Source organism: Mirounga leonina, unplaced genomic scaffold (assembly GCF_011800145.1).
Source record: "Mirounga leonina isolate KUSES-001 unplaced genomic scaffold, KU_Mleo_1.0 Mir_204, whole genome shotgun sequence".
NCBI classification, from domain to species: Eukaryota; Metazoa; Chordata; class Mammalia; order Carnivora; family Phocidae; genus Mirounga; species Mirounga leonina.
Genome location: NW_023270513.1, coordinates 2,712,753 through 2,733,886, shown reverse-complemented (window position 1 = coordinate 2,733,886; position 21,134 = coordinate 2,712,753). Strand labels below are relative to the sequence as shown.

General features: G+C 40.2%; 1 protein-coding gene across 1 annotated transcript in view; it reads left to right on the top strand.

Annotated features, from left to right (window-relative positions):
- The first annotated feature begins 6,424 nt into the window (after positions 1–6,424).
- The window catches only part of SLC7A3 (solute carrier family 7 member 3), a 33,911-nt gene continuing 19,201 nt past the window's right edge, over positions 6,425–21,134 (top strand). Inside the window, exon 1 of the mRNA XM_035028705.1 lies at positions 6,425–6,465. The gene's annotated coding sequence lies outside the window, so the exon portion shown is untranslated. The remainder of the gene's footprint in view (positions 6,466–21,134) is intronic.

Below are 21,134 nucleotides of genomic sequence, written 5' to 3'. Positions count from 1 at the left end.
ATACCTAAAGAGGTCCCTCATTAAAAATTTTCACCTGGGGCGCCTGGGTGGCTCAGAAGATTAAGCGTCTGCCTTGGGCTAGGTCATGATCCCAGGGTCCTGGAATTGAGTCCCGCATTGGGCTCCCTGCTGAACCGGGAGCCTGCTTGTCCCTCTACCTCTGCCTGCCGCTACCCCTGCTTGTACTCTCTCTCTCCCGTCAAATAAATAAAATCTTAAAAAAAAAAAAATTCACGGGGCGCCTGGGTGGCTCAGTCATTAGGCATCTGCCTTTGGCTCAGGTCATGATCCCAGGGTCCTGGGATCGAGCCCCGCATTGGGCTCCCTGCTCCGGGGGAAGCCTGCTTGTCCCTCTCCCACTCCCCCTGCTTGTGTTCCCTCTCTCACTGTCTCTCTCTCTGTCAAATAAATAAATAAAATCTTAAAAAAAAAAAAAGGTGAATTTTTTTTTATTTTTATTTTTTGAAGATTTTATTTATTTATTTGACAGAGAGAGACACAGTGAGAGAGGGAACACAAGCAGGGGGAGTGGGAGAGGGAGAAGCAGACGTCCTGCTGAACAGGGAGCCCATCACGGGGCTCGATCCCAGGACCCTGGGACCATGACCTGAGCCGAAGGCAGACGCTTAACAACTGAGCCACCCAAGTGCCCCACTCTTTTTTTTTTTTTTTAGAGAGAGAGAAAATGCAAGCATTTGCTTATACGCATGAGCTGGGGGAGGGCAGAGGGAGAGGGAATCTCAAGCAGACTCCACCCTAGGTGCGGAGCCCAACTAGGGGCTCAATTTGACAACCCTGAGATCACGACTCAAGCCAAAATCAAGAGTTGGACGCCCAACTGACTGAGCCACCCAGGTGCCCCCACCTCTATTTTTAAAAAAGCTTTATTGAGATGTAATTTGCATGCCATACAACTTGCCTACAAATAAATGGTTTAGTTTAGTTGTAAACCATCACAACGACCAATTTTAGAACATTTTTATTACCTCAGAAAGAAGCCCTATACCCATTAGCAGTCATTCTTCATTTTCTTTCAACCCTCCCAGCCCCTGACAGCCACTAATCCACTTTCTGTATCTATAGATGTGCCTATTCAGGATATTTCATATAAATGGAATCGTATGATATGTGGTCTTTTATGACTGGCTCCTTTTACTCAGCACACAGTTTTCAAGGTTCGTGTTATATTATGGCATGTATTAGTACTTCATTTCTTTATATTGATGAATAATATTTGATTGCGTGAACATACCACATTTTATTTATCCATTCGTCAATTGATGGACATTAGGGTTGGTTCTGTTTTTTGGCTGTTATTAATAATGCTGCTATCAATATTTGTGTATGTTTTCATTTCTCTTGGGCGTATATCTAGCTATAGATTTGCTGGATCATCTAGTGATTCTGAGTTTAACCTTTGGAAGAACTGCCATACTATTTCCCACAAAGGCTACAGCATTTTACATTCCCACCAGCAGTATATGAGGGTTCCAATTACTCCTCATCTTCACCAATGCCTGTTATTATCTGTGGTTTATTTTCTTTAAAGATTTTATTTTTAGGGACACCTGCGTTGCTCAGTTAGTTAAGCACCTGACTTCAGTTCAGGTCATGATCTCAGGGTCCTAGGATTGAGCTCTGTGTCAGGCTCCATGCTCAGCAGGGAGTCTGCTTCTCCCTCTCCTTCTGCACCTCCCCCTGCTAGTGCTCTCTCTCTCAAGTAAATAAATAAAATCTTTAAAAAAAAGGTTTGATTTTTAGGTAATCTCTGTATCCAACACGGGGCACAAACTCATAACCCTGAAATCAAGAGCTGCATGCTCTACTGACTGAGCCAGCCAGGCACCCATATTATCTGTCTTTTTGATCATTGCCATCCTAGTGGGTATGAAGTGGTATCTTATTCTGGTTTTGATTTACATTTTCCTGATGGCTAGTGATATTGAACATCTTTTCATGTTCTTTTTGGCCATTTGCATATCTTCACTAGAGAAATGTTTATTCAGATTCTTTGCACATTTTTTTTTTAAAGATTTTATTTATTTATTTGAGAGAGAGAGAATGAGCGACAGAGAGCACGAGAGGGAAGAGGGCAGAGGGAGAAGCAGACCCCCCGCTGAGCAGGGACCCCGATGCGGGACTCGATCCCGGGACTCCAGGATCATGACCTGAGCCGAAGGCAGTCACTTAACCAACTGAGCCACCCAGGCGCCCTCTTTGCACATTTTTAAATTGGATTGTCGTACTTTTTTATTGTGGTAAAATATACTAAACAAAGTTTACCATTTTAACCATTTTTAAGTGTACATTTCTGTGGCATTAAGTATATTCATATTGTTGTGCAACCATCACCACCATCTTTTTCCAGAACTTTTTCATCTTCCCCAACTGAAACTCTATACCCACTAAATACTAATTCTGTCTTCTCCTCTCTCCCCAGTCTCTGGCAACCACCATTCTATGTTGTCTCAATGCATTTGACTACTCTAGAAACCTCATGTAAGTGGAATCTTAAAATATTTGTCCTTTTGTGACTTATTTCCTATAGTATAATGACTTCAAGATTCATCTATGTTGTAGCATATGTCAATATGACCTTCCTTTTTAAAGCTGAATAATATTCCATTGTATGTGTATACCACATTTTGTTTATTCATTTGTTTATTTGTTGATGGACACGTGAGTTACTTTACCTTTTAGTTATTGTGAATAATACTGCTATGAACATGGGTGTACAAATAACTGTTCAAGTCCTTGCTTTCACTTCTTCGGGGTATATACTCAGAAGTAGAATTGCTGGATCATTTAGTGATTCTATGCTTAATTTTTTAGGAATCACCATACTGTTTTCTACAGTGACTGAATCATTTTATATTCCCACCAGCAATTCACAAGGGTTCCAGTTTCTCCATATTATTGTCAACACTTGTTATTTTCTGGGTTTTTTTCTTTTAATAATAGTCATCCTAGTGGATGTGAAGTTGTTATCTTGTTATTACTAGATTGTAAGAGTTCTTTATATATTCTAGATACAAACCTTTTATCAGATAAATGATTTACAAATATTTTCTCCTATTCTTTTCACTTTCTTGATGGTGTCATTTGAAGAACAAAAGTTAATTTTGATGGAGTTTGATTCATCTGTTTTTAATTCTGTTGCTCATGCTCTTGGTGTCATATCTAAGGATCCATTGCCAAATCCAAGGTCATGAAAATTTACACCTGTTTTATAGTAAGAATTTTATATTTTATTTTTTTACACTTTTTAAAAGTAAATTCTACCCTCAATATGGGGCTTGTACTCACTACCCTGAGATTAAGAGTCACATGTTATACTGACTGAGCCAGCCAGGCACCGCAAGAACTTTATATTTTAAGCTCTTACATTTAGGTCTTTGACTGATTTTGAGTTAATTTTTTAAAAAATAAAATAAAAAATTTTAAGTAATCTCTACACCCAATGTGGGGTTCAAACTCACAACTGAAGATCAAGAGTCACATGCTTGGGGGATGCCTGGGTGGCTCAGATGGTTAAGTGTCTGCCTTCAGCTCAGGTCATGATCCCGGGGTCCTGGGATCAAGTCTTGCGTGAGGCTCCTTGCTCAGTGGGGAGCCTGCTTCTCCTTCTGCCTGCATCTCCCCCTGCTTGTGCTCTCTCTCTATCTGACAAATAAATAAATAAATAAAATCTTAAAAAAAGAAAGCAGAACAGCCTTCTTGCTGATATGGGGAAAGTTATAGTGGTCTGGGTAGAAGATTAAACCAGTCACAACATTCCCTTAAGTCAAAGCCTAATCCAGAGCAAGGCCCTAACTCTTTTCAATTCTATGAAGGCTGAGAGAGGTGAGGAAGCTCTAGAAGAAAACTCTGAAGCTAGTAGAGGTGGGTTCATGAGATTTAAGGAAAGAAGCCATCTCCTAAAATAAAAGCACAAGGTGAAGCAGCAGGTGCTGATGTGGAAACTGCAGCAAGTTATCCAGAAGATCCAGCTAAGATAATTGATGCAGGTGGCTACACTAAACAACAGATTTTCAGTGTAGAAGAAACAGCCTTATATTGGAGGAAGATGCTATCTAGGACTTTCATAGTTAAAGAGGAAAAGTCAGTGCCTGACTTCAAAGCTTCAAAGGACAGGCTGACTCTCTTATTAGGGTTTAATGCAGCTGGTTACTTTAAGTTGAATGGCAATGTTTATTTATCATTTTGAAAATCTTAGGGCCCTTAAGAATTATACTAAATTGGGGCACCTGGCTAGCTCAGTCAGTAGAGCACGCAACTCTTGATTTTGGGGTCGTGAGTTCCAGCCCCATGTTGGAGGTAGAGTTTACTTAAAAAAAATAAAATAAAATAAAGAATTATGATAAATCTACTCTGCTTGTGCTCTATAAATGGAACAACAAAGCCTGGATGATAGCACATCTGTTTGCAACATGGTTCACTGAATATTTTAAGCCCATTCTTATCGCTCAGAAAAGACTATTTTCAAATATTACTGCTCATTAACAAAGCACCTTATCATCCAAGAGCTCTGATGGAGATGTACAATGAGATTCATGTTGTTTTCATGCCTGCTAACAGAACATCCATTCTGCAGCCCACAGATCAAGGAGTAATTCTGACTTTTAAGTCTTATTATTTAAGAAATATATTTTGGGGGGCGCCTGGGTGGCTCAGATGGTTACGTGTCTGCCTTCGGCTCAGGTCATGATCCCAGGGTCCTGGGATTGAGCCCCGCATCGGACACCCTGTTTGGCGGGGAGCCTGCTTCTCCCTCTCCCTCTACTGTTCCCCCTGCTTGTGCTCTCTCGCTCTCTCTGTCAAATAAATAAATAAAATCTTAAAAAAAAAAAAAGAAATATATGTTGGAAGGCTATAGCTGCCACAGACAGTGATTCCTCTGATGGATCTGGGCAAAGTAAATTGAAAACTTTTGGAAAGGACTCATCATTTTAGATGCCATTAAGAACATTTGTGATTCATGGGAAGAGGTCAAAATATCAACATTGAGGGGCGCCTGGCTGGCTCAATCGGTAGAGTATGTGACTCTTGATCAGGGTTGTTAGTTCAAGACCCACGTTGGCTGTGGAGCCTACTTTAAAAAAATCAGCAGTGACAGGAGTTTGGAAGAAGTTGATTCCAACCCTCATGGATGACTTGGAGGGATTCCAGACTTTAGTGAAGAAAGTAACTGCAGATGTGATGGAAATAGCAAGAGAACTAGATTTAGAAGTAGAGCCTGAAGATGGGACTGAATTGCTACAATCTCATGATACAACTTTAACAGATGAGGAGTTGCTTCTCATGGATGAGCAAAGGAAGTGGTTTCTTGAGATGGAATCTACTCCTGGTGAAGATGCTGTGAAGATTGTTGCAATAACAGCAAAGGACTTAAAATTTTACATAAACTTAGTTGATAAAACAGCAGCAGGGTTTGAGAGGATTGACCCCAGTTTTAAAATAAGTTCTACTGTTGGTAAAATGTTACCAAACTGCATCACATGCTACAGAAAAATTGTGAAAGGAAGAGTACATCAATGAGGCAGACTTCATCGTCTTATTTTTTTTTTTTTTAAGATTTTATTTATTTATTTGACAGAGAGAGACACAGCGAGAGAGGGAACACAAGCAGGGGGACTGGGAGAGGGAGAAGCAGGTTTCCCGCTAAGCAGGAGCCCGATGTGGGGCTCGATCCCAGGACCCTGGGATCCTGACCTGAGCTGAAGGCAGACGCTTAACGACTGAGCCACCCAGGCGCCCCCGTCGTCTTATTTTAAGGAATTGCCACAGCCACCCCAACCTTCAGCAGCCACCACCCTGATCAGTCAGCAGCCATTAATATCAAGGCAAGACCTTCCTCCAGCAAAAAGATTATGGTTCACTGAAAGCTCAGATGATGTTTAGCATTTTTTAGCAATAAAATATTTTTTAATTAGGCCCCACACCCAATATGGGGCTCAAGCTCTCGACCCTGTGATCAAGAGTTGCGTGCTTTATCCACTGAGCTAGCCATGCACCCCAGCAATAAAATATTTTATTTTTATTTTTTGTAAATATTTTTAAAAGCTTTTATTTACTTATTTGAGAGAGAGAGTGAGAGAGAGAGAGATCATGAGCAGAGGGGAGGGGTAGAGGGAGAAGCAGACTCCCCACTGAACAGGGAGCCCAATGTGGGACTCGATCCCAGGACCCTGAGATCATCATCTGAGCAGAAGGCAGACACTTAACTGACTGAGCCACCCAGGCACCCTGATTTTTTGTAAATATTTTTAATTAAAGTATATATGTTGTTTTTTTAAGACATAATTCTGTTTCACACTCAATAGATGATAGTATAGTATAACTTTTATATGAACTGGGAAAATAAACTCATTTGACTCACTTTATGGTGACATTTGCTTTATTGCAGTGGTCTGGAACCCAACCCACAGTATCTCCAAGATATGCCTGCACTAAGTTTTGAAATTGGTAAGGGTGAGTCTTCTAACTTTGTTCTTTTTCAAGATTGTTTTGACTGTTCTGGGTCCCTTGAATTTCCATATAAATTTTATTTTACTTTTTTAAGATTTTATTTATTTACTTGGCAGAGAGAGAGTGAGCACAAGTGGGGGGAGCAGCAGGCAGAGGGAGAAGCAGGCTCCCTGCTGAGCGGGGAGCCCGATGTGGGGCTCGATCCCAGGATCCCGGGATCATGACCTGAGCTGAAGGCAGATGCTTAATGACTGAGCCACCCAGGCACCCCTCCATATGAATTTTAGAATCAGCTTGTCAATTTCCGGAAAGAAGACAGCTGGAATTTTGACGGGTATTGCCTTATATCCACAGATCAATTTGAAGTGTATTGCCAACCTAACAATGCCATGTCTTCTGATTCATAAACAGGATAGCTTTCCATTTTTTAAGATCTTTAATTTCTTTCAATGATATTTTATAGTTTTCAGAGTATAAGTTTTGTACTTCTTTTGATAAACCTATTCCTAAATATTTTTTGATGCTATTATAAATTGAATTTTTAAACTTCATTTTCGGTTTATTCTGTATAGAAATACAATTGATTTTTGTATATTGATTGTACCCTGAAACCTGGCTTATTAGTTATTAGAACTCACTTATTAGTTCTGTTGGGTTTTAGCGAGTTTCTTGGGATTCTATATGCAAAATCATGTCATCTGTAAATAGAGATCATTTCCTTCTTCCTTTCCAATATGGATGCATCTTATTTGTTTCTCTTTTTTTTTTTTTTTTTTTAAGATTTTATTTATTTATTTGACCGAGAGAGACACAGCGAGAGAGGGAACACAAGCAGGGGGATTTGTGGGAGAGGGAGAAGCAGGCTTCCCGCGGAGCAGGGAGCCCGATGCGGGACTCGATCCTGGGACTCCAGGATCATGACCTGAGCGGAAGGCAGTCGCTTAACCAACTGAGCCACCCAGGCGCCCTTATTTGTTTCTCTTGCCTAATCATTCTAACTCGAACTTTCAGTGTTGAATAGAAATGGTGAGAGTAGACATCCTTGTCTTGTTTCTAATTATAGGGGGAAAGCATTCAGTTTTTCACCATTAAGTATGATGTTAATTGTGGATAGTTCTTGAGGACTGCCTCTCCTCCTATGCTAAATCTCTGAGCTTCTCCTCTGGAGATCTGGACAGGGACAGTAGCCTCTTGGAGTGACACCCCAGTTTTATGACCAGGGCACTGGAAAGGGCTAGTAGCCTCTCGTCTTCTTGGCTTGCCAGTGTGAAACCTCTGCCCTACAAACTAGCTGGGCAAGGGCCTTCAGGGCTCCAGTATCTTGTCCTGGGTAGAGCCTCCGCTCTATGATTGGGGGCTGGGCAGAGGAAGGGAGCCCTCCATCTCTCGGCCTCAATCGCCAGGAATTTAGCCTCTGCCACTGGAGCTAGGAATGGTTGAGAAATGCTGGAGGCCTGCCCCTCCTGGGGAAATACCATAATCCTTGACTGGGACCTGAGAGGAGAGGACGTCCTGTTTTTATGGCCACATCTGTCCAGAGTGCAGCTTCAGTCATGCTGAACTAGGGTTAGGGAGGAGGTTGGAGGTCTTGCTCAAATGTCAGACTCTTACTCTTCTTACTGAGATTTAGATTTTCTTGAATCAACGTGTTTTTCATTTGCTCTATGCCCTTAGGACAATTTCCAGAGAGTTTAAATGGTTGTGTGTGTGTTTAAAAAATAATTTTTACCAGTTATCGGTGTTCATTTGGGAGTGGATGTGCAGAATTTCTCACATTGCCATTTGGAAGTGGAATCTCCTTCATTTTAAAAATAACTACAGGGCTCCTGGGTGGCTCAGATGGTTGGGCATCTGCCTTTGGCTCAGGTCATGATCCCAGGGTCCTGGGATTGTGTCCCGCATCAGGCTCCCTGCTCCTTGGGAGCCTGCTTCTCCCTCTGCCTCTCTCTCTCTCTGTCTCTCATGAATAAATAAATAAAATCTTTAAAAAATAAAAATAACTACAGCTGGGGCGCCTGGGTGGCTCAGTCGTTGGGTGTCTGCCTTCAGCTCGGGTCATGGTCCCAGGGTCCTGGGATCGAGCCCCGCATGGGACTCCCTGCTCTGCGGGAAGCCTGCTTCTCTCTCTCCCACTCCCCCTGCTTGTGTTCCCTCTCTCGCTGTCTCTCTCTCTGTCAAAAAATAAATAAAATCTTTAAAAATAAATTAAAAAAATAAAATAAAAATAACTACAGCTAAAAAAATATTAATTAAAAAAATAAAAATAAAAATAACTACAGCTGACCCTTGAACAACATGGGTTTGAACTGCATGGGTCCACTTATATGTGGATTTTGGGGGATAAATACAGTACAGTACTGTAAATGTATTTTCTCTTTCTTATGATTTTCTCTTTTATTTTTTTTTTAATTTAAGTAATCTCTACACCCGACGTGGGACTTGAACTCACGACCCCAAGATCAAGAGTCACATGCTCCTCTGACTGAGCCAGCCAGGAGCCCCCTTATGATTTTCTCAACATTTTCTTTTCTCTAGCTTACTTTATTGTAAAAATACAGTATATAATACATATAGCATGTGTTAATTGACTGTTTATATTATCCATAAGGCTTCCAGTCAACAGTAGACTATTAGTAGTTAAGTTTTGGGGGAGTCAAAAGTTATATGCAGATTTTTTTTAAGTAACCTTTACACACAACATGGGGCTCGAACTCATGACCCAGAGATCAAGAGTCACATGCTCTCCTGACTGAGCCAGCCAGGTGCCCCTATATGAAGATTTTTGACTGTGCAGGGGTTGGTACCCCTTCTTCCCACATTGTTCAGGGTCAACTATACATTGTACTCCATTGAAAGGACCATACTTTATTTAATTCGTTCCATACTGATTAATATTTAGGTTATTTAAAATACTTTATCATTGAGGTGACTGGCTAGCTCAGTCAGAAAAGCATGCTACTCTTGATCTTGGGGTCGTGAGTTCGAGCCCCATGTTAGGTGTAGAGATTACTTAAATAAATAAACTTTAATATAATTTGCCATTAAAAATGACACTGTAATTAAGAACCCCTTGTGTATGCTAGTATATCTGTAATACAGAAATTAAATTTTTGGATCAAATAGTATTAATATAAATAGCTTTAATAAATATTGCCACATTGCCCTCTGTGAGGGCTTCTGCCAGGAATATCCAGGGAGTATTTACTTTATACTCTGGCCATAATAGGGTGTTACCAAATTTTTGATCTCTGCTAGCCTTATCATGTGACAAATTGTTTTATTTATTTTTATTTTTTTAGAGAGAGAGAGAGAGAGTGAACATGAGTGGTGGGGAGGGGTAGAGGGAGAGGGAAAGGAGAGAGAGGATCTCAAGCAGACTCCCCACTGCACACAGAGCCCGACATGGGGCTCAATGTGGGGCTCGACACAGGGCTCAATCCCACAACCATGAGATCATGACTGAAATCAAGAGTCAGATACTTAACTGATTAAGCCATCCAGGCGCCCCTAAAGATTTTATTTAATTTTTTTAAGTAATCTCCACACCCAATGTGGGGCTCAAACTTACAACTCCGAGATCAAGAGTTGTATGCTGTACTAACTGAGCCAGCCAGGTGCCCCGACAAATGATTTTGAATATAGTTTTAATATTTTTTCTGCTATGAGTGAAGTTAAGAATCTTTTCATATACTTCTGAGCCATACATTTCCTTTTCCGTGCTCTATTTATATCTTTTATTTTATTTTATTTTATCTTTTAAATATTTTATTTATTTATTTGATAGAGAGAGTGAGAGAGCACAAGCAGGGGGAACAGTAGAGGGAGAGGGAGAAGCAGGCTCCCCGCCAAGCAGGGAGCCCAATGCGGGGCCCGATCCCAGGACCTTGGGATCACGACCCAAGCCGAAGGCAGACGCTTAACGACTGAGCCACCCAGGTGCCCCCTTTTGTTTATTTTAAAGTTGGGATGATGGTCTTTTTCTTATTGATTTGTAGGAATTTTTTATATATTAGGAAAATTAGCCATTTGCTATATAAATTGCAAATTGTTTCCCTTAGTATGTCCTGTGTTTTGTTTTTGTCCTGTGTTTTTTTATTTGGGGTTTTGTCATTTAGAATTTCTTTTATTTTTATATAGTCAAATTTATCAATCTTTTCTATATGATTTCTAGGTTCAAGTCATACTAAGAAGGGCATCTCCCTTCCCTGCTCTGAGATAAGAAAAAAAATTTTCCCATGATTCCTCCTAGTACTGTTATGGTTAGGTATGGTTTCATTTTTATATTAAAATTGTTTTCATCCATTTGTAATGTATTTTGGTGTAGGGTGTATGTATGTATCCAACTTATTTATAGCTACCTATTTGTCCTCAAGTATGGGGATGAAGTTCCTTGCCCATTGTAGGTCATCTGTAAATGTTGTTTGAACAATATGGATACTTTACTTTTCCTATCATATTTAGTACCTGCTTTACTGTGGTGGACATACCCTAAAGTGACCCACAATTTGTCACGCCCTGTATAATCCCTTCCTCTTGAGTGGGTAGAACCTGGGACTTGCTTCTAATCCATAGAATATGGCAAAGGTGATGGTCTATCACTCTCATGATTAAGTTATGTTAGACTCCATCCAAACGAGAGCAACAGAAACTCTCCTGTTAGCCTTGAAGAAGCAAACTGCTATGCAATAAACTGCCTATGGAGAGGGCATTATGAAGGGAACTGCTGGTGGCTTCTAGGAGCTGAGGGTCTCAGTCCTAACAGCTACAAGAAACTGAATTCTGCCAACAACTATGTGAGCCTGGAAGAGCATCCCAAATTCCAGATAGAGACCCCAGCTGTGGCCTATGCAGATGGTCCCCGATTTATGATGGTTTGACCTATGATTTTTTTGACGTTATGATGATGCAAAAGTGATAGATATTATGTAGAAACCATATTTTGAATTTTGATCTTTTCCTGGCCTACTGATAGGCGGTGCAATATTCTCTCATGATGCTGGGCAGGGGCAGCAAGCCACAGATCCCAGTCAGCTGTGCAATCACAAGAGTAAACAACCAATATACTTACAACTATTCTGTACCCATACAACCATTCTGTTTTTCACTTTTAGTACGCTGTTCAATAAGTTACATGAGGCAGTCGACACCTTGTTGTAATATAGGCTTTGTGTTAGATGATTTTGCCTAACTATAAGCTAATGTAAATGTTCTGAGCTTGTTTAAGGTAGGCTGGGCTAAGCTATGATGTTTAGTAGGTTAGGTATATTAAATTCATTGTCGACTTACAATAAGCTTATTGTGACATAACCCCATCATAAGTCAAGTAAGATCTGTATCTTGATTTCAGCTTAGTGGGATTCTAAGCAGAGGACCTAGCTATCTGTGCTGAGACTCCTGACCCACAGAAACTATGAGATAATAGGGGCACCCGGATGGCTCAGTTGGCTAAGCAACTGATTCTTAATTTCTGCTCAGGTCCTGATCTCAGGATAGAGAGATCGAGCCCCAAGTCAGACTCTGCTGGGTGTGGAGCCTGCTTGGGATTCTCTCTCTCCTTCTCCCTCTGCCCTTCTCCTCCGAGCTCATGTGCATGCAAGCACGCTCTCTCTCTCTCTCAATCTCTCTCTATAAAATAAATAAATGAATAAAGAAGAAACTATGAGATAATAAATGGGATTGTCTTAAGCTGATAAATTGGTGGTAATTTGTTACACAGCAATAGAAAACTAATACACTGAAATTGTTGACCCATTTAGAGCTTGTTATCAATGAATACTTACAGTTGGGGCACTGGGATGGCTCAGTCAGTTAAGCGTCCAACTCTTGATTTTGCCTCCGGTCATGATCTCAGGGTTGTGAGATCCAGCCCCTAGTCGGGCTCCACACTGGGTGTGGAGGATGGCTAAGAGTCTCTCTCTCAAAAAAAAAAAAAAAAATCCTTTCCCTCTGCCCCTCCTGCCTCTTAAAAAATGAATACTTACGGATTTTCTTCATATCATTTTCTTTTTCTTTTTTTTTTTAAAGATTTTATTTATTTATTCAAGAGAGAGAGTGAGAGAGAGAAAGAGCACAAGAGGGGGGAGTGGGAGAGGGAGAAGCAGACTCCCTGCCGAGCAGGGAGCCCGATGCAGTACTCGATCCCGGGACTCCAGGATCATGACCTGAGCCGAAGGCAGTCACTTAACCAACTGAGCCACCCAGGCGCCCCATATCATTTTCTTAAAAGATTTTATTTATTTATTTGAGAGAGAGTGAGAGAGAATGAGTGCATGAGAGGGGGTAGGGTCAGAGGGAGAAGCAGACTCCCTGCTGAGCAGGGAGCCCAATGCGGGACTTGAACCTGGGACTCCAGGATCATGACCAGAGCTGAAGGCAGTCTCTTAACCAACTGAGCCAGTCAGACGCCCTCTTCATATCATTTTAAATCAGTTCACTCCATCTAACTCTTTCGAGGTTAAGTTTTTAAACTGAATATATGATTTTTAAAATATTTTTTACCATTAAATCCCACCTTCTTGGTTTGGAATCAGTGTTGTAGCATGTAGATTATTTGGTAGGTTTCATCTCCTCTTCTGTGAGTTCTTCCTGGATGGCTTTTCCCTGCCCTTTTCCCCTGATACACTGTGGATTGTTCTTTCTTTTGAGATCTAGTAGCCCTTATTATAGTACCTTGGAAATATCTGCTCACATGCTCATCTTCCCCACTAGACTGTGAAGTCTTTGAAGACAGGGACCTTGACTTTTCACATCTTAGTGCAGTGCCTGACATGTAATAGAAACTTAATAATTCTTTTTGTTGAATGAATAAAACGAAAGAAGAGGCAATCAACAACAAGAAATGTTTCAGAGGACTTAAGTGTAAGATGTCTAAGTAACATATGATTTGAGGTCTCCATGAAAAATTCAAGCCCCTTCTAAGGTAAGTTCTGCTCTTATTTTCTTTTTTTAAAAAGATTTATTTTTATTCATTTATTTATTTTATTACAGAATAATTGACATACAAAGTTTCAGGTGTACAATAGTGATACATTATTTTTTTTTAATTTTATTTATTTATTTATTTGAGAGAGAGTAGAGTGAGAGAGAGAGCATGAGCAGGGGTAAGGGAGAGGGAGAGGGGGAGGGAGAAGCAGACTCTCTCCTGAGCAGGGAGCCCGATGTGGGGCTCTGATCCCAGGACCCTGAGATCATGACCTGAGCTGAAGGCAGACACTCAACTGACTGCGCCACCCAGGTGCCCTGATTCACTATTTATATATGTTATGAAATGGTCACCACAATAAGTCTAGTTATCATCTCTCCCATCCAAAGTTGTTACAATATTATTGACTATATTCCCTATGCAGTACATTACATTCCCATGTCTTATTTATTGTATACCTGAAAGACTGTACCTCTTAATCCTCTTTACCTATGTTATCTGTCCCCCCCCATTCCCCTCCCCTCTGGCAACCATTAGTTTGTTCTTCTATATTTTCTCACTTGGGGGTAGAGTTATGATCATAGGCCTTCCTATGTCCATTGCAGCTTATGGTGGCCCCTTCCGTGATCTAGCTGTACTTGACAGGCACGTATAGTTCAAGACTATGATTCTGTACCCAGCTACAACGTGTGTAGGTTTTCCCCCCACACCACCAAGCAATTCTCAGACACCAGCTGGGTGTCCTACAATTCCACACAATTCTGACACTACCTGGAGATAGCCTTAGATCCCACAGACTCAGTCCTACAAGACTGCCCTCCCTACAGTTTGAGACATGAATTCCAAGTCTAAGTTATTACCTGTGCATCTGACCTACCAGCTCTAGATCGGAGGTTCCAATCACCCACCCCCTTTGGGTTCAACTAATTTGCTAGAGTGTGGCTCACACAACTCAAAGAAACATTTTGCATTCTAGATTACCAGTTTATCATAAAAGGATATAATTTAGGAACAGCCAGATGGGAAAGACACATAAGGCAAAGTACAGGGAAAGGGCTTGGAGTTTCCAAGGGCACCGAGGATATCACACTCCCCAAATCTCCACGTGTTCAAAAGCCCTGAAGCTCTCCGAACCCTGTCCTTTTGGGATTTTTATGGAGGCTTCATGACATAGAATGATTGATAAATCACTGGCATTGGTGATTTATTCATCTTCCACCCCTTTCCTCTCCTCAGAGGTCAGGGGATGGAAATAAAGGTTCCAACCCTGTAATCATGTGGTTGGTTTTCATGGCAACCAGCTCCCTTCCTGAGGTGCGGTCCAAAGTCACTCATTAACATAACAAAAGACACCTTGCTCTTTCTAATCACTTAGGAAATTCCAAGGGTTTTAAGAGCTCAATGTCAGAGGGGTTAAGACCAAACACATACTTCTTATTATAAATTACAGTATCTCGGGGCACCTGGGGGGCTCAGTCCTTAAGCATCTGCCTGCAGTGCTGGTCATGATCCCAGGGTCCTGGGATCGAGCCCCGCGTCGGGGCTCTGTGGAAAGCCTGCTTCTGCCTCTTCCACTTCCCCCCCGACGCTTGTGTTCCCACTCTTGCTGTGTCTCTCTCTGTCAAATAAATAAATAAAATCTTTTAAAAAACTTACAGTATCTCGAAGACTGTGGCAGGAACTAATTGATCTCAAGTGGGATAGGCTAAATATACTACACTGGGGATGGAATTGTTGCCATATTCTCTTCCTCAAATTTATACCCAGGTTTATTTCCTACTTCGTGGTAGTGAATCCCCAAGAGTTGGGAACAGAATCAAGAAATGTCATGCTCTGAGCATAGCGTATTACTTAATGAGACAAGGGCATTCTCCTCAAGGAAACCTGAACATCTTCTCTAATCTAAGGAAGAGCCCAGACTAATTCTCAGATCTAATGGAGGGGGAGAGGGCTAATCCTCACATCAGGACTGTAACTGATATAAAGAAAACGAAGACACTTAACTATATTATAAGCAGTTTGAAGTTACCAGAAAGTTGTGTTCTTTGAGAATAATAATGAAATAATGGAATCAAAAGTGAGATTCTGTAAGTGTATCACTAGGCTTGACCTTGAGAGCAGACATAAATTTCTTCAGAGTGCAGTAGAGGAATTAATCCAACTATAATTTTTTAAAAGTAGGCTCCATGCCCATCGTGGGGCATAAACTCATGACCTTGATACCAAGAGTCACATGCTTTACAGACTGAGCCAGCCAGGCGCCCCTCACCTGTTTTTATTTAATGAAAAATATATCTAAGAGAGGGTACCTGGCTTGCTCAGTTGGTAGAGCATGGAACTCTTGGTCTCAGGGTCCTGAGTCTGAGCCCCACGTTGAGTGTAGAGATTACTTAAAAAAAAAAGAAAAACATATCCAAGGATATCCAATTTCCTATTCATTGAAATGTTGTTTATAATAGTTAATATGTGAAAACAACATAAATTTACCATAATAGTTATTTTAGAAAACTTGAAAAGGATATTACAGTAGATTTTGAAGAATGTTCAATGGCAAGTGTGATAGTTTACTAGAACTGCCACAATAAAATAACACAGGCTGGGAGACTTAAAGAATAGAAATTTAGTTTTTCATAGTTCTGGAGCCTAGAAGTCCAAAATCAAGATGTTGGCAAGTTTGGTTTCTTGTGAGGCCTCTCTCCTTGGCTTGCAGATGGCTGCCTTCTCACTTTATCCTCACAGTATCTTTTTTCAGTGTTTGCCCATTCCTGATGTCTCTCTGTGTGTTTCCAGTCAGATTGGATTTTGGCCCATACTAATGTCCTCATTTTAACTTTACTTCTTTAAAGACTCTATCTCTAAATACAGTCACATTCTGAGGTACTGGGAATTAGGGCTTCAACATACAAATTTTGGAGAAACACAATTCAGCCCATACAAGAGGAAAATATTTACAGTATGAGTAAAAAAAGCGAGATATAATATTTGATGTGACCCTAATTGAATAAACATATACAGGAAAATATTGGAAAGAAATACTCAAAAATATTAGGAATGGTTTTCTTAGGGCTTGGGAATTTTGAATAATTAAAAGTTTTTTCTTTTTCATGCATTTCTATATTTTCCATTTTCTATAATAAACAGGTATTCTATAATGAGAAAAATGCAATAAGAATTACATTTAGAATTCACTCCTTGGGACGCCTGGGTGGTTCAGTCAGTTAAGCGTCTGCCTTTGGCTCAGGTCATGATCCCAGGGTCCTAGGATCCAGCCCCATATCGGGCTCCTTGCTCAACGGGGAGCCTGCTTCTCCCTGTCCCTCTGCCACTCCCCCTGCTTGTGCTGACGCGCGTGCTCTCTCTCTCTCTGATAAATAAATAAATAAAACTTTTAAAAAATAGGGGCGCCTGGGTGGCTCAATCATTGGGCGCCTGCCTTCGGCTCAGGTCATGATCCCAGGGTCCTGGGATCGAGCCCCGCATTGGGCTCCCTCTCCCACTCCCCCTGCTTGTGTTCCCTCTCTCACTGTGTCTCTCTCTGTCAAATAAATAAATAAAAAATCTTAAAAAAAAAAACACCTTAAAAAAAATAAAATTCACTCCTTTTCCCCCTGATTCTATGACTAAACCAACTTACCTTTAAGAAGAGAAGACAAGGAGAGATAAATGTGGCAGCATAGTCAGTATCAACTGTTAAATTAGAAGTGTCCATTCCTTCTACTTATGTTACAAGTCAAGCGCTAGTGAGGTTGATTATGTTGAATGGATCTCCTTTGAGTAAAATTATTTAAAATGACTTGTTTTTATGTGTGAAGTGGGTCAAAAGATACACATTTCCGGGGCACCTGGGTGGCTCAGTCGTTAAGCGTCTGCCTTCGGCTCAGATCACGATCCCAGAGTCCTGGGATCGAGCCCCGCATCGGGCTCCCTGCTCGGCGGGAAGCCTGCTTCTCCCTCTCCCAGTCCCCCTGCTTGTGTTCCCTCTCTCGCTGTGTCTCTCTCTGTCAAATAAATAAAAATAAAATCTTTAAAAAAAAAAATACAAATTTCCAGTTATAAAATGAGTAAGTCAGAGGATATAATGTATATCATGGCACATTAAAAATATCTATTGAGGGACACCTGGGTGGCTCAGTCAGTGAAGTATCTGCCTTCCATTCAGGTCATGATCCCAGGGTCCAGGGATAGAGTTCCACATCTGGCTCCTTGCTTGGTGGGGTGCCTGCTTCTCACTCTGCCTGCCGCTCCCCCCCTGCTTGTGCACGCGCTCTCTCTCTCTCTCTCTGACAAATAAATAAATAAAATCTAAAAAAAATCTATTGAAAATAGCTAAGATAGTGGATCTTAAAAGTTTTCATCACAAGAGAAAGAATTTTGTACCTACGTTTGGTGATGGATGTTAGCTGGACTAGCTGTGGTGATCATTTGGCATTATATACGAATATCAAATTATTACATTGTACACCTGAAACTAATATAATGTTATGTCAACTATACCGCCGTTAAAAAAATATATATTTGTTTTTTAACCTGAAAACTTGGAGATTAGATTCTAGACTGCAATAACATCACCATCCACTACCCCACAATGAAGCCCCTGTAGAACTTTTCATCTGGCCTCTCCTTTGACATCTAACTGTAAATTCTCATCCTGAGAATATGTTTAAATAAAAACACCCATATTATATACTTTAGACTGCTATTTTTTCTTTGTATGGGACCAGACTCTAAGAGATGTCAAAACAGGAAACTTGTATTGCTATGGTCTGCCAGGTTCACCCTACTTTGAAATTATGTCTTACTATATGAGCACAAGCCAGCAAGTGACTATTTCCAGATACCTTTATAACCACCTCCACTTCTTTTTTTATAAAAGATTTTATTTATTTATTTGTCAGAGAGAGAGAGCCCAAACAGGGGAGCGGCAGGCAAAGGGAGCAGCAGAGGAGGAGGGAGAAGCAGGCTCCCCGCTGAGCAAGGAGCCTGATGATGATGATGATGATGATGATGATGATGATGATGATGCAGGACTGGATCCCAGGACCCTGGGATCAAGACCTGAGCAGAAGGCAGACGCTTAACTGACTGAGCCACCCAGGTGCCCCTTTGAGAAGTTTTTATGTCAAAGGTGATTAAAAAGGAAATATCTGTTTTTCCTCATAAAGGCTAGGAATTTAGCAAGATACTAGGTGCTGGGGTTAGGAACGAAATGATCTCTACATTTGAGAAGGCCTGCCTAGTGGGGGAAACAAAAAATATGAACACGATTATCCTTTTATGTAAGAAGTGCTGTGTTAGATATATAAACAGAAGAGCAAGAGATTTGTTCTTTGTACTACCTGAGGAGTAGAAGGAATGGCTTCATGGAAGTGATAGTTAGATGGGACTTTGCAGTGGATGCTAAGGTTTTAAGGAGTCAGAATATAACGCCCCCATTTTCCCCTTCATAGTTTCTAGCCAATTGAGAAATAAGCTCCTGGAGACAAATGGAGATCAAAATGTTAACATTCTTACTGATAAAACTATTGAGTGAACATGGCTTTGGATCTTGGCCAAGTAGGCCTATTAAACACTTCTCTGTCTTGAATGAGAGAGACTTTACCTAGTCAGGCAACCGAGGCCACCTTCACAGAGAGCAAATCAGAATGCACCCTCTCTGCTGGCAGGATGACCTCCAAAGTGGGAGGGCAGGAAGAGCTGAACCATACATACCCTGTACCTTCTCTTAAAGTCATTAGTCCTATTAATCAGTTTTCTTCCCAGAGAGGAGTAGTGAGGAGGCAGAAGGAGAAAAGAGGCTCAATTTCCTTACCCTTCCCAATTATATGAGCCAATATATTCTTTTTTGCTTACAGTGCTTTGAATTGGATTTCTGTCTTATTTTTAAATTTCAATTCCAGTATATTTAACATACAGGGTTAAATTAATTTCAGGTGTACAACATAGGAAGGATTTTTGTCTGTTGTAATAGAAAAAAGGCCTGCATAATACAGTCTTGAAACATAAGTAGGCATTTTTAAGCTAAGAAAGGAGGGGCATTTCAAATAAGAGACAGCATGGGCAAAAGTCTAGAGGTCTGAGATGTTCACTCGTGGCTAACATAATGCCAAACAAAAGAAAGGATTGAAAATGAAAGAAAGCATCTTATGTGGAACAATGTTGTAAACATCTATTTGTAATAAAATAATTTAAAAAATAGAAATAGAAGGATGTTTTCTTCCTTCCTATTGTTTTTTTTTTTTTTTTGAAGGATGTTTTCTTAATGTGGTAGAGAGAATCTCAAACTAACAGTCACCATACTTACTCCCTTTTAAATTGCAAATAAGGATGCCTGTTATTGCCATTATTATTTAATATTGTCTTGGGTGTTCTGGCTAGTGCCCTAAGATTTGAAACAGAAATAAGAGGAATCAACATTTGAAAAGAAGAGACAAAAATATTACTTGCAGATGATGTGGTTGTATGCTTAAATATTCCCCAGGTAAGAAAAATATACAAAAATCAGTAGCAATCTTGTACACCATAAATAACCAGTTAGAAAAAACAATGCATGATAGTAATAAATACAACTGTATACAATATTTTTAAATAAATTCAATGAGAGATATGTATGGCCTAAGAAAAACTGCAAAGCTTAACTGAGAAATATAATATGGCTTTAATAAAGAGACATCTTTTGTTTCTGGATAGAAAAACTAAATATAAGAATATTAGTTCTATAGGAGCATCTGGCTGGCTCAGGAAGTAAAGCATGCAACTCTTGATCTCAAGGTCATGAGTTCAAACCCCATGTTGGGCATAGAGTTAAAAAGAATATTAGTTCTCTTAAAATAAATGTACAAATTTATTGTGATTCCACTCAGAACCTCAACAAAATTTTTCTTGAAACTCAATACAGTCAGTTCTGCTATAAGCAACATATGCATTTCTAAAAATCACCATGCTATGCAAAATTGTGCAATAAAAGCCACATGGCCTATGAGTAAAATGGGATTAGAGGCACAACACTAAAAATCCATGTCAGTGACACAAAAATGATAGGAAGTTAATTAAAAAAATGGTACCACAGTTTTACACATGTTAAATTATAAGAAACATATGAATATTATAATAAATATAGCATTTTACCTTGAAAAAGACCTAAAGTGTGCTCGCGGAAGTGAGCACTGAGTGGTTTTAGCTTATGAATTACTATGAAATGGTGGAAAAAGAGTTATCTGAAATTTGACAGAAAGTTGTAACACCAGATGTGGAAGGGTGTGACGCATAGTGCACGTGGTGAACTGACATAGATGTCTGCAAATATATGCATGTGTTCATTATGTGTATTCCTGCATGGCTTGGTTAATCTGGGTGCAGTTTGCTGCATTCATTTACTGTTGCCAATAGACGAAATTGCACGTAAGCCAAGGCGAAATTCGCATTTTGCTCAAATCTTCGCCTGATATGTCAATTGCTTTGGAACAAATTCTCATTTTCAAAATAAGCATTAGGGCAGAAATGACTTAAAATGACTGCTTCACTTTGAGAAATAAACGGCTTGAAGTACTTTGTGAAAGGAGAAAGTCTTTCCTTAACAAATGTTAAAATATGGTAAAGCGCCCATTATTTAAAATGTTGCGCTGGGAAAGGAAACTTAGAAACTACATAAATGTGCATAAATAGGGGAGTGGTTAAATAAATTATGGGCCCTCCAAACTCTGGAACACTAGAGAGCCATTTAAAAAAGTGAGTAGGGGGGTCTATG